Raw genomic sequence first — 16,850 nt, forward strand, 5'->3', positions numbered from 1 at the left:
GAAAAGGAAGGAGGAACAGTAGAGCCAAAGGAACCCGACGAGACAGAAGGGTCACGATGGAATTGACCAAAGAAGGGTATCCTGATTGAAGGCAACAGAAGTGATCAAGTAACAGGAAGATACGACGACAGGTCTAGTCAACAAGCCAGGGGAAGACAGTGTCCTACCACATGGACAAGACCAAGGCGACGACATGTAGAGGGCCCGCTACATGGAGAAGCCTGGTTAGCATGAGTAAGCAAGAAAGAAGACCGGACCGCGTCGAGGAAGAGAACGTAGAGGAAGAATGGAGTATCACAACACCACTCCACAGAGGAAGAGAGAGAACCACAGCACACAGGAACATCGGTGCTGTCCAAGGAGCATCGCAACAGTCAGCACACAGGAACATCGGTGCTGTCCACAGGAACATCGCAACATCCGTGTGGATCCCAGTAATCCCTACAACCTGCATTCGAGGAGACCAACCACTGAAGAACCGTATGGGTGCCCCGTGAACCTGAAGCCTGCCAAAGCAGAGCATACCCGAGCACTAGACAATCCACCCTTGTGGACTACACAAGACTCGACTGTGGCCATGTCCGAAGTTCCGCAGCGACCCGCACAGCCCACGCGATCATGTGGCAGTCCAGGGGACAAGGGCCTCGGCCGCATGTCCTGTGAGAGAGGAATCCGGATGGGAGAGGTGCAGCTCCACGACTGGCAACAGGAAGCATGAAGGCCCCAGGTAAACACCTGGCACCGAGAAACGGTCTGGTGAAGACACTGAACCCATGTCCTAATGGCAAGACCATCCTGGCGGATGACATCAACACCCCCGAGGACATCATGAGAGACTTGGCGGTGAGTCCGTTGGCAGTTCCTCAGCGACGCCTTTGCGCGGCTCATGCGAAGCCCCGCACGGTCCACCTGGTCCCATCGTGTCCCGCAAATGGGTCCTCCCAGCGTCTCTAGTGAGAGAAGAGTCCAAGCAGGAGAGGCCAGTCTTTGAGGCTCCAGTGAGAGAGGAGTCCGGCAAGAAAGGCAAGTCGGAAGTTACCTGGCCGGACGGAGGTGTAAAGGCATCAAGATCAGCAAATCCAAAGAAAGACCTCTCGTGCCATAGTCGTCTCCAACAACCAACAAGCGTTGTCATCCACTGGACTAGGAACACCCGCGAGACCCCTCAAGGGTTAATCCCATTCTGCTCCAGGTACCCCAAGTGTTGAACAATGTACATAAGCGCAGCAAGACAAGGATGATCTGAAGTACACCGCTGAGGTGAAGCTCATCTGACTGACTTTGTAATCCTGGAACTGTTTTCAACGTTCTCCCAGCCGATCGTCTGAAGAAAACCTGTTGGGGCTGCAAATTGTTATTATTCTGTTTTCTTGCAGGTTGGACATTTTGTTTTCTTTTCCGCAAACTTTGGGAGGGATGTAGTGTCCTGCAAGGACACAGTCTAGTAGTCTTTAGTGTATTCTTACACTGTGCACCCACCCACCACAGACGTCACTGGGTCAGGTGACGCTGCTAATAAAAGAACCAGAGCGCACATGCTCGTGGCCAGAGTTCCACTCCCCAACTGGTGTCCTGTGTCGTCCTTTACTTCACCATGTGGGCCTCGGGCCCCATCACCACAGACGGCAGGGAGAGTGTGCGGGTACCCACAGTGGTGAGGCAACAGGTCTGTAGCAGAAGGGCAGGTGGGAGGGCCAGGGTCACCCCCAGACCTCAGGAGGTTGGCACACCATCCCTGGACCACTTCATCGGAGTCATCGGGGCATATGAACAGGTCCAGGGACAAAGTGGCCGGTCTGACGAACTATTACGTGAGCTCATCCTGCTGATAAGGTCCATCGACACACGCATTGGACAAATGGTGGACCTCATGGGCCAGTAAGTGGTGTTACTGAGGGACAGGCCTGCATCCCAAACAACATCTCCGCCCCATCTGTTGAGCTGCAGGATGACAGTGCACCATCATCCCCTGCGGCCACAGAGAGAGGTGAGTCCTCAGACGCCGCTGGCCATGCAGCAGGCCCCCCCCGCCAAAGCGATCAAGGGGGCATCCAAAGAAGAGCCTGGGAGTCTCTGGAGGCAAAGCACCAGCCACACGCCAGTCATGGAGCCAGCCTTGATGGCAAACCTCTTCCCCACTGCATTGACTGTTTGGACTGTCCTTCCCCACACTGCCTTGTGAATGGCACCTGTCTGTTGGACCGGGTCACCACATCCATGTGGTATCTACTCTTGCATCTCATTTACCATGACTGTCAACTCACTGCTCCAGCACCACCTTCATGTAAATATGCCCGTACCCCTCACATGTCAACTTTGTAAATAAAATACCTTACACACTTCAATTGGTGCAGCTTTGTCTTTAGTGCAATATTTACAGTGTTCAAAATGTCCATGATGTATCCAAAAGATGTACAGTATGTAGGCCTGGATAATTTTGAGGCTCCTAGGGAGACACAACAGAACAATAGTCACTAGCGTTAGTGTGGCATCACAGACATAACACTACACCGAACATCCATATAAGTCTACAGGTAGACAACACAATGTGCAACAAGTGACAAACAAATAGAGTTCTGTATACGTTCACATGTGAAATGTCACTGCCACATTTTCACACACAGGTGACTCAACATGTGCCTGTCTGTACCATCCACACATAGCCCTTCACAACAACAGCAATCACACCAGGCAATGTATTAGTCGTACCTTGTCACCCACCTTCAAGTGAAGTAGCGGGTGATGAGCTGTTGACGCATGTCAACTCCTTCCTCCTCTCCACTATTCTCATCACTGAACTCAGGGCCCTGAACAGGCGGGGGCTTTGGGTCCTCACCATCATCCAGGAGCAGGAGAATCCCCTTGTGAATTGCCATGTTGTGGAGCATACAGCATACCACAATAATCTTGCAGACCTTCCCAGGCGAGTATGACAGTACACCTCCAGTCCTGTCAAGGCAGCGGAATCTTGACTTGAGCAGGCCAAAAGTCTGCTCAATAACACGACGGGTCCTGCCATGGGCCTCATTGTACCTGACATCAGCCGGGGTCCTGGGATTCCATAGTGGGCACAGCAGCCATGGACGGCTGGGATATGCAGAGTCACCTGTGAATAACAAACACACATTACAATGTTGCACATTCAGAGGGCAGCAGATTACACACACAGCATGCCATATCACTAAGCATACTCACCCACAATCCAAGCACGTTTGGGAAGCAAATTAGCCATCAACCTGGGCAGAATGCTGTTCCTCAGGATGTAGGAGTCATGGGCTGAGCCTGGGAATCTGGCTCACACATGCGATATGGTCATGTCCGCAAGGCACACCACATGCACATTGATCGAGTGATAACGTTTTCGATTCCTAAAAATGTGCTCACTCTCCTGTGGTAGCACCAGACCAACATGGGTGCAATCAATGGCACCAACATCGGGGATGTTCCCAAGTGGATAGAAGTCTCCCTTCACAACAGCCAATTCTGCTCCCCTGGGGAAATGTATGTATCTATCCTTATAGATCATCATGGCTGCAAGTGCATCCCTCAGTACCAGACTGAACATGGGTTGCGACATCCCTGCAGCGCTGGCCACAGTCTCCTGGAAGGAACCAGTTGCAAAACAATGGAGGGCTGCCATCACTTTGTACGTTGGTGTGAAAGCAGTTGGGTAGTGGCGATGAGGCTGCAGGTGGGGCTACAACAGATCACAAAGGGTCGTCAGGGTGGGTCTGTTGAGGTGGAATTTTTGAATGATCGCAACATCCTCCATGTCTTCCAGCAGTGTCAAGTGACGTACTAGATTAGGCCTCCTCCCAGTTGAGAAGAACACGGACACATGTCAATGACAACCTTCATGAGATGCCCACAGCACATCCCATCAAGGATGTCACGGAAAAAGAAAGACTGCCATGTGAAATGCGTGACACTCCAGGTTACATGGGTATACATTTGTGACACACAGAGGGAACACCTCTCCATTTACCCTGCACAAGTGCCGCTAACAACACATAGGTCAATGTGAATGCACACATACTGAACCCCACATTTCACATGTGCACGCCTTGTAGTGTACCATCCAGCCAATGTGTGTAAAATTAACATGACTGTCTCATATTCATCTACTCTACCTGTCACACCTCAATGCATCATGTAAACTTGGCACACATCCACAACACAATGATCACAGTAGGCGTGGCACTGTCATTTGTGTGCATGATCAGATATGAAAACACAAGTAACAACATCATACAGTGAGACAAGCCTTGCCAAGGTCAGCAATGACACACAACACATTGATTTGCTACACATTGTTGAGTCCACTACAACTCTGTCACGCATCCTCAACCATCAAATGCATAATCGACATGGCAGGGACCACAGACCAATGTACTTCACACATAGGCAACCATGGCACCTGTGGATTTGATGGAATAATGGCATTGTGTACATGATGATGTGCCCTTAATCATGTCTCAGCTGCGTACTGTAGAATTGTTCACGATAGACATTGCCATTGCATGTGACCCAAATCACAGTAGCTACAGCCTGGCCCCGGCGGTGTGACACCAGCACCACCCCCTTCTCCAATGCGGTAGTCATTGGCTTGGAGACATGGTTAGATGGCGGTGGGTATGCTCCACCACCCAAATCACGGTAGCTACCACCTGGCCCCGGCGGTGTGAGACCAGCACCACCCCCTTCACAAGTGCGGTAGTTATTGGCATGGAGACATGGGTAGATGGTGGTGGGCATGCTCCGCCACCCAAATCGCGGTAGCTACCGCCTGGCCCTGGTGGTGTGACACCAGCACCAACCCCTTCAAAAGTGCGGTAGTCATTGGCATGGAGACATGGGTAGATGGCGGTGGGCATGCTCTACCACCCAAATCGCGATAGGTATCGCCTGACCACGGCGGTGTGACACCGCCATGGGGCATTGTCTACAGCCAATGGGAGCTACGATTGTGGTGGCAGGATGCAGTTTTGAAAATCACGGAAGGCGTGCTCCGCTACCACGGAGGCGGTCATTGGATGGGTTTGAAAGATGCACCATCGTGGTAGCGCACCCCGGGCCCCTGCGGTGCATCACCGCCATGGAGAATTGCCTACAGCCAATGGGAGCAATGATTGTGGTGGCAGGATGCAGTTTTGAAAATTACGGAAGACGTGCTCCGCCACTACAGAGGCGGTCATTGGATGGGTTTAAAAGATGCACCATCGCAGTAGCGCTCCCCGGGCCCCTGCGGTGCATCACCGCCATGGAGCATTGCCTACAGTCAATGGGAGAGATGATTGTGGTGGCAAGATGCAGTTTTGAAAATCGCAGAAGGCGTGTTCCACCACCGCAGAGGTGGTCATTGGATGGGTTTGAAAAAGGCAGACCTAGACAACCAATTGTTGCAGCTTGGACCTAAGAAACGATCCCAGGGGGCTATAAATCTGTGGGAGTGAGCCTCGCATTTCCACTGCTCACAGAGCGTGCTGCCTTGGACCCTTTCCTGCTGCTGGCTCCAGAGCATGCTGCCTTGGACCCTCTCCTGCTGCTGCCTCCAGACCGTGCTGCCTGGGACCCTCTCCTGCTGCTTCCTCCAGAGTGTGCTACCTGGGACCCCTTACAACCCACTTCCACCACAGGTGTTCCATGCCCACAGGTATTGCAAGGACAGAGAAGATCCGTGCAAGTCCATTCACAAGCGAGGAGCTGGAGGTCCTTGTGAACGAGGTGCTGGCACAGTACCCAAGGCTGTATGGAGCACCCAATGTTGTGGTAAGTCATCGTAAAGGGAGGAGTATGGCAGGGGGTCAGAGATGTAATTGTACTGCTGCAGTATATGCCTGAGGGTGTGGGGTTGTATCAAACACTGACAAACATGCTGTCTCCAGGGCGAGGGAGTGTGTGTGTCCCAAAGTCACGGTTTACCCTGCCTACAATTGTATGTCTGAGTGGAGTGTGTTACATTGTCAGCCATACAGAGCCACAGGATGTTGGACATGCAGGTGCCAGGACAGTATTTGCTTGGGTGATTGCCTTTGTGTGCCCCTGTTGTCCGACTCAGTGTGAACCCAGAGACTATGCCCAGTGTCCACTAACCAAGACGAGATGACATCACTGTACTTACTGTGTTCATTCACACTGAAATAAAGATATGCACCATTGCAGCCCTGTATAATTGCACACAACCACACTTGTGTAGATGGCTATTTTGTTAGTGAATCCATGTACCCTGATGCCACACACATTATATACACATATGTTCATAGGCCATGCTCATTGAATGCTGCCCAGTCATGCACACTGTGATTCTGCAAACAGACACAGGTAGATATGTGACGTATGTAGAGCCAGACATGCATAGGACTGGAGATGTGTGCAAGCCACTGAGGGGGTTAAGTGCAGTCATCCTGCATGTGTGTGAGATTATCAGGGACCCTGTATGCCCTCATAAATACATGCAATCACATCTGTTTGGCCCATGCAGAGTGCCCTTGTCAAGTGTACCCCAGTTTGGGATGGAAGGAGATTACACTTGGTAATGAGTCTGTGTCTTGCTACTGTACTGATAGATGTTGGTCCATGACACTGTCTCACTGATCATTTCCCCTTCTCTTCTAACATGCCTGCAGCTCAAGGTACACCAGCGTAAGGCCGTGAGGAGGGCCATTGCAGCAAAGATGCGAGCCCTGGAGGTATCCAACCGACGACGCACCCATTTCCACAAGAGGTGGGACGACATCAGCCGGCTGGCTAAGAACGTGGCAGAGATGACATTGGGGCTGCTACCACGCACTGGGCGTTTGGCACGGCGCAACATGACACCACTGATGGGCCGCATATTGACAGTGACTCATCCTGAGCTGGATGCACGTCTGAAGGAGCACCGGCAGCAAGGCAGGGGTGGATAATTAGGGAAGGTGACTTTGCCTGGGAGTGGATGTATATGTACAGGGCCTGTGGCAGCGATGGCACATATGATGTTCATGGGGTGGTGCTGTGCTGTGCTGTGTCATGTGAGAGGCTGCTGGGATGGGTGCCAGTGTCATGCATTGACCCAAACTGCCCTTACAAGGGTGAGCCTCCCTGCTGTGCTTTCCCATTGCCAGATGTGTTAGCATCTACATGGTCATTCAGCATTGGGATGGTATGGGGAATCTATTAGGGGTGAACAGCAGTGCCCACTATCTGACTGTGACTGCATGTATGCCTACCTTGCATGCACCATGATCGGTGAGGCACACATATTAGAGAAGAATGTGCCCCAGAGTACCACATGGTCTTTGTTATGGCCTACTTGCCAATGTGGACTGTCATGTCTTAATAGGTGTGTGTGGTCCCCTCCTGTTCCCTCAAGGTCTGTCAGTGGTAATAAGTGGTGTCCCCACATCATGTCCCTAGGTGTGTGCAGAGCAAGTTGTGTGTCTGGTACACTTCATACACGGGCGGGGTGTTGTGCTGTGTGGCCTCAACATGGCAGATATTCAGGGTTACCGGCACTGTTGTGGTCTATGAAGTGTGTAGTTGTAATGTGATTGCAGGATGTGGTGGTCACCATGTAGATTTGGGCATCTCCTGGACTGCATTGATTGGTTTGCTTTGTCCTGATGATGACACTAACACAACCCTGCATCTCTCACTCATGCAGAATCAACAGTGGACACGGAGACACGCTTAGGCGCTGCATACCCTCATCACTCGTTCATATGAAACCGTACCCGTCTAAATGTCGACCCACACAGAGACACTTCCCAATGACACATGTAAGATATAACGGGTTCGAAAGTTGCAACTGCTGTTGATGAGGGTTGGTTCAGTGCAGCTACTCTGGTCCACTGACTAAATAAGGAAAACCCATAGACCACACACTTACATGACAATGAATGCTTGCATGATAACAGAGATATGCGATGTACTGATACACGCTGCCGGACCTCAGGGTTGTCGGCCTTGAAGCTGTGTTCACTTATCCCACCCAAGATAATGTTCTTTAACTGCGGCTGGCCCGGCTGGGTTGTAAGCTACAACGCTGTGTATGCTGTATATCGGACAATAAAGGTCTTTTTCAAAAAAACAACAAAAAAACAACAAAAAAACAGTGGACACGGAGGAACAGGAGCCGGAAACCAGTGGTGGAGAGGGTAGCACTACAGCTGCACCGGAGGCCAGTGACACAGAGCCCACCAGTGCATCTGAGGGGGACCGGAGTCTGCAGGAGGAATCCCTGCCTGAGACACAGAGTACAACATGAACCCATGCCAGTGGGGATGCATCCATGTTGGAAGGCACAGGGAATGGGGACTCTGCATCATCTACTACCGCACAGCGGCCAGTGCCCACCCTCCCATCCACTTCCTCTGGTGTTGCTCGTGTCCGTGTGAATATGAGAGGACGAGTTAGATTCACACCTGGCACCGTTGAGCCTGCACCTGTCCCCCCTGCTGCCCTCAGTGCTGAGTTTGTAGAGCTCCTGCGCCAGCTTTGTGTGGGCCAGACAGCCCTGCTCATTGTCTTCAGTGATTCACAATCAAAAGAGGGAGGAGGAATATAGTGTCCGGTTAATTCCCCTTGTCAGATATCAAAATCAAAAGAACAGGACACTTGTAACTACATTACATAAGGTTTGTAACAGACTCCCCTCATAAACGCTTTGTTATTGTTCGTTGCGGTTTATGTTGTTTTTCCACCCCACATAGTCGTTGTGGCATTTATCATCGGGTTGTCGGAATGTGCTGTATGCCAGCCTCAAACCTGAGGCAACCTCTGGTGTTGCGTAGTAGTGTCCAGAGATATGCACAAGTACCCCCGTTGGTGAAGGTAAGGGTAAAACACCCATCTACATCCTAAAAAACATTTTAATTGATACAGGATGTGATTAGTGATTAAAAGAAAAAATGGGTATGCACTGTTAACAAGTTACTGGTTCTATGCATATCACTTTATCGTCAACATGTTTCTGCTCCTTTATGCCCAGCCGGGTCTATGGAGCATTCGTCAGGACAAAACAATAACAAAAAAGAAAAGATACAAAAAGATACAGTTTTTTTTAAAAGTACTCACACAACTTGTGCAGTATTCACTGAGTAATCTTAATTTTCCCTCAGTTTTGATAAGGTGTATTGACCTGGAACATAGAGAACAAAATTCATGCTACTACTCCACAATATTCAACAATGGGGGCAAAAAACTAGCCTGTTACTGCTAGTGATAAACTGGGCCTAACTATTGTGTTTAGTTGCTGTTGTTTAACTTGTGCACTAATGGAAGAAAAAAAGATGGCGAATCCTACTTGGAGAATGAAGTAGGGAGAACACGGTGTCTTAATTTGTGTTATGATGTTATAGACACATAGTTTCATCGTTCTGTATGAGGTACCTTTAAAAGAGAGGTGTTCTAAACACGGCTTCAATTATTAATTTAAAACCGGCATGGATGACTCATATTGCCCTAGGACTTCATTTGTGATGGTGTTATTTAAATGTATTATGGGGCATACACATAGATAATAATCTTATGTCTCTCGAGTTGGTAACATGATACTATCTTTCAAAGATACTATCTCCTCGAATACTATATAACACATGCTAGTGGAAATTGAAACGATCTTAAACAAACAAACGCTACGTGCACAATGCATCGTTATTACCTGTCAATTGTAGGCTTCTCTCCTCGTCAGGGGAAATTGGACCCTCGGTCCCAGGCTGTATGCGGAGGGAAGTGAGAGGCTGAATGTTACCGTTGTCGGCGCCAAACGCCATGCTTACCAGTCGTAGTCTTCAAACGTACCCGCATCGGAAGCGACTTCCGCGTACAGTGCTGGCTCTGCCCCTGGATGCGGAGTCGTCATTTCCGAGCGACTTTGACTGATCGTCGAGCGGCCAAAAAGAAAGAAAGAGGACTGTTGTAACAGACAGTCGAGTTTCTCGAGTCGGTTGTGTTATAAATGGAAAACGGACCATTTGTAGTGCAATTGTGGAAATGTCTCGTTCTCACAACCGACTAATAGTTTCATAATTGTGAATGTGGCACAAATCCAATTTTGAAAAAGTGTTTTGAACGTATCTCTGTACTGTAAGTGGTATTATAATTCAAAGTAATGGTTTGAAGTAAGGGGTACCTAAACATCGTCTTGAAAATAAAATCAGACTGTCTGACAATCGATATTAACATTAGCATGTCGGTCATTTCTATGGCTGCCATGGTCTGTTAGTCTCAGCAAAATGCAAGAGCTGGGTGCATATTTATGAAAAGTGGTGCCACTGGATGGCATCATTAAGCCCCACTTGATTTGTTTTGAGCCTGTCGACCCACCTTTGTTCCTTCTCGTATAAGATTTTTTCAACATTGGTGGTTTTATCTATCAGCATCTCTAGTACTGTCCATTTGAGTTCATCAGCACTATGGCCCTCATCCACAAAGTGTGTGCATAATTTCGTGGTAGTCTTTTTTAGCCTTATGTTGCTCCTGTGTTCTCCCACTCTTATTTTGACTCTTCTACATGTCATGCCAATGTATCGTTTCTGACACGAGCACGTTATCATGTAGATCACATGTGTGGAATTGCAGTTCGTATGTGCCCTTTGAGTCCAATTGAGAGTTTCTGTAAGTTGGATGTTCTTTGCTGTGGTGGTGAATTTGCACACATGGCAAGTCCCACATGGGTAGTGTCCAGTTACTGGGCACATACCGATGTCTCTTGGGAGTCCTGGTTGTAGGAGTCTTCTAGGGCGGGTATGTACAAGCATGTCTTTTAAGTTTCTTGTTCGTCGGTTAGCGAACCTCGGTTTAGGCCAGTCTAGATTGCCTGTTGATAAAATGCGCCAGTTCTTATTTAACAGCTTTTTTATTTGATAGGTGGCAGGGCTGAATGTCGTGACACAGGTCACCAGGTCTGTGATAGGTTCCTTTATTATTGTTTCCAAAAGGCACTGCCTTGGTTGATTTTTCGCCCTCTTGCGACATTTGGATATTATTGATTTTTTGTAGTCTCTTTCTTCAAGTTTGATAGATAGTTCTTGCGCTTGTTTCTTATAGTCGCATTCTAGACTACAATTTCGTTTGAGCCTCAAAAACTGGCTGTAGAGCAAATTGTCTCTCAGTGGTTTTGGATGGAAACTCTTGTAGGATAATAAACTGTTCTTTGACGTGGGTTTGTGAAAAGTTCTAGTTTCCACCTGTCCATTTTTGATGAAAATTGTCAGGTCCAGAAAATCTATACTCATGTTATCCTTTGTGAAGGTAAACTTCAGCCACTGGTCCCGTGTATTGAGCCAGTCAATGAACAGTTGTACATCATTCTCATTCTTCCATACCATGAGTATATCATCTATATAACGTTTCCAGTATAATATACTGGAAACGTAAGGGTTGACATCAGTAAGTACATGGTTGGTTTCAAAGTTACTTACGTAAAGGCCCGCTACCGAGGGGGCAAATGCACTGCCCATGGAAGTCCCATGGTTCTGTAAGAAGAGGTTGCCTTCAAATTCGAAGAAATTCTCGGTTAGTGCTAACCGGCAGCATTCCAGAATGAAGTGTTGTGGTGTTCGATAGTTCCATTCCTCCTTGAAAAGAATGTCTTCCAACATTTGTAGTGTCTCTTTTTGCGGTAGGCTAGTGTAGAGGGACTCCACATCTAAACCTACGAGAAACATTGTGTCCTGGTCAAATGGCATTCCCGATATTTGGTTAAGAAGATCACGTGTGTCCTTTAGATAAGTCGGTGTCTTTTGTACCAAGGGTTTTAAAAATTGGTCTGCAAATTGAGACAAGGGTTCTAAAAGTGACCCTATTCCAGAGACTATAGGGCGTCCCGGGGGTGTAACCCTGTTCTTATGTGTTTTTGGTAACGAGTAGAAACGAGGTATTTTTGGGTCTTTTGTAATCAGATAGTCAGCCTCTTTCTTTGTAATCCAAGCATTGGCCTCAGCTTCAAAAACCATCATGGCTATAGAATTCTGTAATCTGGAGGTGGGGTCACGGATAATCCTATTGTAGAACTTGGTATCGGCCAAGAGGTCTAGGCACTGTTGTTGGTAACCTTCCTTGCTGAGAATCACGACTCCCCCACCCTTATCTGCGGGTTTTACGATGATCTGGTCGTTTCGTCGTAATTCTTCAAGGGCTGTTCGTTCTTTGTTTGATAGATTTTGAAAGGGGGGTTTGACTTCATTTCGTATGCTGTCTATGCCTTTCATCAAAGCCTGTTCGAAGGTCTGGATCTCAATTGGGACCACATTGCTAGGGGGGTTGAAGTTGGATTTCCTTCTGAGGTTTGTATCTCCTTTATTTTGATTTGGTTCTTTTCCAGTGAAGTATGCTTTCAATTTTAAAGTCCGACAGAATTCAGCCATTTCACTCTTCAATTTGAAAGTATCCAATGGAGGAGTTGGCACAAAGCCTAGGCCTTTATTCAGGACTTTTGTTTGGTCTGGGGACAGTGCAATATCTGTTAAATTCACTATCAGTGACTGTTCTTGCTCGTTCCTGGTTTTTCTGAAGTCATGCTGTGTGTTAGCATGTTTCTTTGTTGGTCCTGCCATGTCAAAGTTTTTCTTCGTCCCCTTTGTTGCTGGCCCCTGGCTAAAAAAGGCTGTTGGTTTTGGTTTTCTGCTCCTAATGGTGGTTGGCCCATCATTTGTGGTATTTGTTGTAATCCTTGATTGTAAGGGTTCATCCACCCTCCAAAAGGTTGCATAAACGGTTGGAAGAACGGTACTTGATGTCCCATAAAGTTTTGTCTGGGCCATCTGTTTCCCCTTCTCGATCATTGGGAGCGGAAGTTGTTTCTACCTCTTCTTGGGGCTGTTCCTTCTGAGCCACTTTCAGAACCATCTGAGGAATTCCATCCTCCAGACTCATTATCAGTACCTTGGTCTTGGATTGTGAATTCTGCTTTTGAGTATGGGTGCATTTTGTCTTGGCTGAATCTTTTTAAGTCTTTTGCCAGTTTTTGTAATTTATTCTGCATAAGATTTTCTTGGATTTCTGTGGATTTGTGCCACATTCACAATTATGAAACTTTTAATCGGTTGTGAGAATGAGACACTTCCAAAATTGCACTACAAATGGTCCGTTTTCCATTTATAACACAACCGACTCGAGAAACTCGACTGTCTGTTACAACAGTCCTCTTTCTTTCTCGACGATCAGTCAAAGTCGCTCGGAAATGACGACTCCGCGTCCAGGGGCAGAGCCAGCACTGTACGCGGAAGTCGCTTCCGATGCGGGTAAGTTTGAAGACTACGACTGGTAAGCATGGCGTTTGGCGCCGACAACGGTAACATTCAGCCTCTCACTTCCCTCCGCATACAGCCTGGGACCGAGGGTCCAATTTCCCCTGACGAGGAGAGAAGCCTACAATTGACAGGTAATAACGATGCATTGTGCACGTAGCGTTTGTTTGTTTAAGATCGTTTCAATTTCCACTAGCATGTGTTATATAGTATTCGAGGAGATAGTATCTTTGAAAGATAGTATCATGTTACCAACTCGAGAGACATAAGATTATTATCTATGTGTATGCCCCATAATACATCTAAATAACACCATTACAAATGAAGTCCTAGGGCAATATGAGTCATCCATGCCGGTTTTAAATTAATAATTGAAGCCGTGTTTAGAACACTTCTCTTTTAAAGGTACCTCATACAGAATGATGAAACTATGTGTCTATAACATCATAACACAAATTAAGACACCGTGTTCTCCCTACTTCATTCTCCAAGTAGGATTCGCCATCTTTTTTGCTTCCATTAGTGCACAAGATAAACAACAGCAACTAAACACAATAGTTAGTTCCAGTTTATCACTAGCAGTAACAGGCTAGTTTGTTGCCCCCATTGTTGAATATTGTGGAGTAGTAGCATGAATTTTGTTCTCTATGTTCCAGGTCAATACACCTTATCAAAACTGAGGGAAAATTAAGATTACTCAGTGAATACTGCACAAGTTGTGTGAGTACTTTAAAAAAACGGTATCTTTTTGTATCTTTTCTTTTTTGTTATTGTTTTGTCCTGATCAATGCTCCATAGACCCGGCTGGGCATAAAGGAGCAGAAACATGTTGACGATAAAGTGATATGCATAGAACCAGTAACTTGTTCACAGTGCATACACATTTTTCCTTTTAATCACTAATCACATCCTGTATCAATTAAAATGTTTTTTAGGATGTAGATGGGTGTTTTATCCTTACCTTCACCAACGGGGGTACTTGTGCATATCTCTGGACAGTACTACGCAACACCAGAGGTTGCCTCAGGTTTGAGGCTGGCATACAGCACATTCAGACAACCCGATGATAAATGCCACAACGACTATGTGGGGCGGAAAAACAACATAAACCGCAACGAATAATAACATAGCGTTTATGAGGGGAGTCTGTTACAAACCTTGTGTAACGTAGTTACAAGTGTCCTGTTCTTTTGATTTTGATACATTGTCTTCAGTGACCATGACAAAAAATTAGGCCTGGTGGTTGCCTACATGGAGGGCATACTCTCTGATGTGGGTGGGCTGCACCGTACAGTCCAGGCTTTGTCGTCCACAGTGACATCTGCCCTTCAACAGGCACATGCTCCCATTCCTGCTCCAGTGCCTTTGTCCACCCCCCTGGCAGTGGCCACATCAGATGATAGTGACCACGGTTCTCAGTCACGATACAGCACAAGAAGCACCCAGCAGAAGCAACCCAAGCGGTCCCGCCCACAGACACCATCCCCACAGAAGAGCAGAGCCAGTCCAGAATGCAAAGACAAAAGCCCGTCAGGGAAGAGCAAGTCAGAAAAAGCAAGGAAGCAGGCATCAGTCTCCTATGCCTCAGAGGCATCACCAGCCAAGGACTCTCCAGGCCCTAAAACTTCATGCAGAGCTAGGCGTGCAGTGTCTATGCCCACTGAGGGGATGTTGTCTGGAAAGGGTACACTTAGTAAGGGCTCTGGGCCACATTCCCCCTGCACATCAACTCCAATTCCAAGCCCAGTGAAGCAGGTGAAGGAGGGCACTGTAGGGGCTACCCCTGACAAACAGGCAAAGGAGGGCACTGTGGGGGCTACCCCTGACAAACAGGCAAAGGAGGGCACTGTAGGGGGGACACCTGGCAAACAGGGAAAGTTGGTCCAGAGGCGTTGCCAGACGAAGCGTGCCACAGGATCCAGCACGTCACCAGAGGGAGTGCCAGTGTCTTCACCTGAAGCCGCTCTGTTGGTGTGTGTGCTTGTTGTGTCCCAACCAGTTCCCATTAACCCCAGTACATGAAATCCATTTTGCATTCCCAAGAAGTGGAAAGGCACCCCTCCAACCTCTCCCACCCACACTGTGTCACAGGTCTTCATGACTCCGCCTCCACGTGCCACTACATCACCTGGCCGAAATAGCCCTCCAGCTTGCAAAGCCACTGATAGCCCTACATCACCTGGGCCTCTGTCTCCCCAGTCAAGTGGCCCCACTGTCCCGCACGCATAGCCATCTTCAAGTCCTACTGACAGCCAAGAGTGAGTGTTAGTCCCCCTCATACACCTGTCTCTCATACAGCTGTGGTAGTCCTGCCTATTGATTACAACCTGGGTGTGTTGCTGGCCATGGAAGGGTACAGTCAAACACACTCACTGTGCAGCTGCTCATGTCCTGACTCTGCACTTTGCCATGGCCACTGGCCTTCCTATTCTGGCCTTGCCTGTGCAGATTCTCATGTCCTGACTCTGCACTTCTCCCTGGCCACTGCACTTTTCATTCACTGCTGTTCTGGCCTTGCCTGTGCAGCTGCTCATGTCCTGAACCTGCACTTTGCCATGCCCGCTGGCCTTCTTGTTCTGGCCTTGCCTGTGCAGCTGCTCATGTCCTGACTCTGCACTTCTCCCTTCACTGGCCCTGTTGCTCTGCTGTGTTGGACTCTCCCCTGTGCAGCCTCTCATGTACTTGCTGTGCCACGTGCCCGGGACACTGGCCCTGCTGCTCTGCTGTGTTGTACTCTCCCCTATGCAGCCTCTCATGTACTTGCTGTGTCACCTGTCCTGGACACTGGCCCTGTTGCTCTGCAGGTTGTACTCTCCCCTGTGCAGCCTCTCATGTACCTGCTGTTCCACCTGCCCTGGGCACTTGCCCTGTTGCTCTGCTGTGTTGTACTCTCACCTGTGCCCCTGACACTGGCCCTGTTGTTCTGCTGTGTTTGACTCTTCCCTGTGCAGCCTCTCATGTACTTGCTGTGCCACCTGCCCTGGACACTGGCCCTGTAGCTCTGCTGTGTTGTACAATCCCCTGTACACCCTCTCATGTACCTGCTGTGCCATCTGCCCTGGACACTGGCCTTCCTGTTTGGAGTTTGCCTGTGCAGATTATCTTGCATATGATCATCAGTTTGTGCCTTGCTCTTGTTTACGGCTGTTCTACTGTCACATCTGTGCAATATGTGAATAAAAACAGTTACTCCTGTTGTCTGTTTTGTCAGTGTACTTGCTGATTAAAGTTATTTTGGTGTGTGCATTTGGTTGCCTGTGCCCCATGCTCTATGTGTCACTTCAACAATTTTTTTAATTTAAGTTATAAAGTGAGATTGTGATTTTAATGTGGTATTTGTAAAATTACTGATATGGATTAATTGTTCGATTGCCCCGTTTCATTCATTGTAACCTGGTTATGTGACTAACTGCTGGTATAGGGTACTGTATATAATTGTCTGTAAATGTTTTTCTTTTGTACTTCCTGCTTTTATGGCTATATTAGCCGAAAAAAAGTAGAAACAAACAAATTTCAACATTGCCAAGATCTTTGCCCGCATCAATTTTTTATACAGGGATGACAGGGTCTTCAGGCCATTCAGACACTGATACTAGTGTTATCTGGGATGGCTCATTTACC

This window comes from Lissotriton helveticus, chromosome 3_1 (genome assembly GCF_964261635.1).
Source record: "Lissotriton helveticus chromosome 3_1, aLisHel1.1, whole genome shotgun sequence".
In the NCBI taxonomy this organism is placed as follows: Eukaryota; Metazoa; Chordata; class Amphibia; order Caudata; family Salamandridae; genus Lissotriton; species Lissotriton helveticus.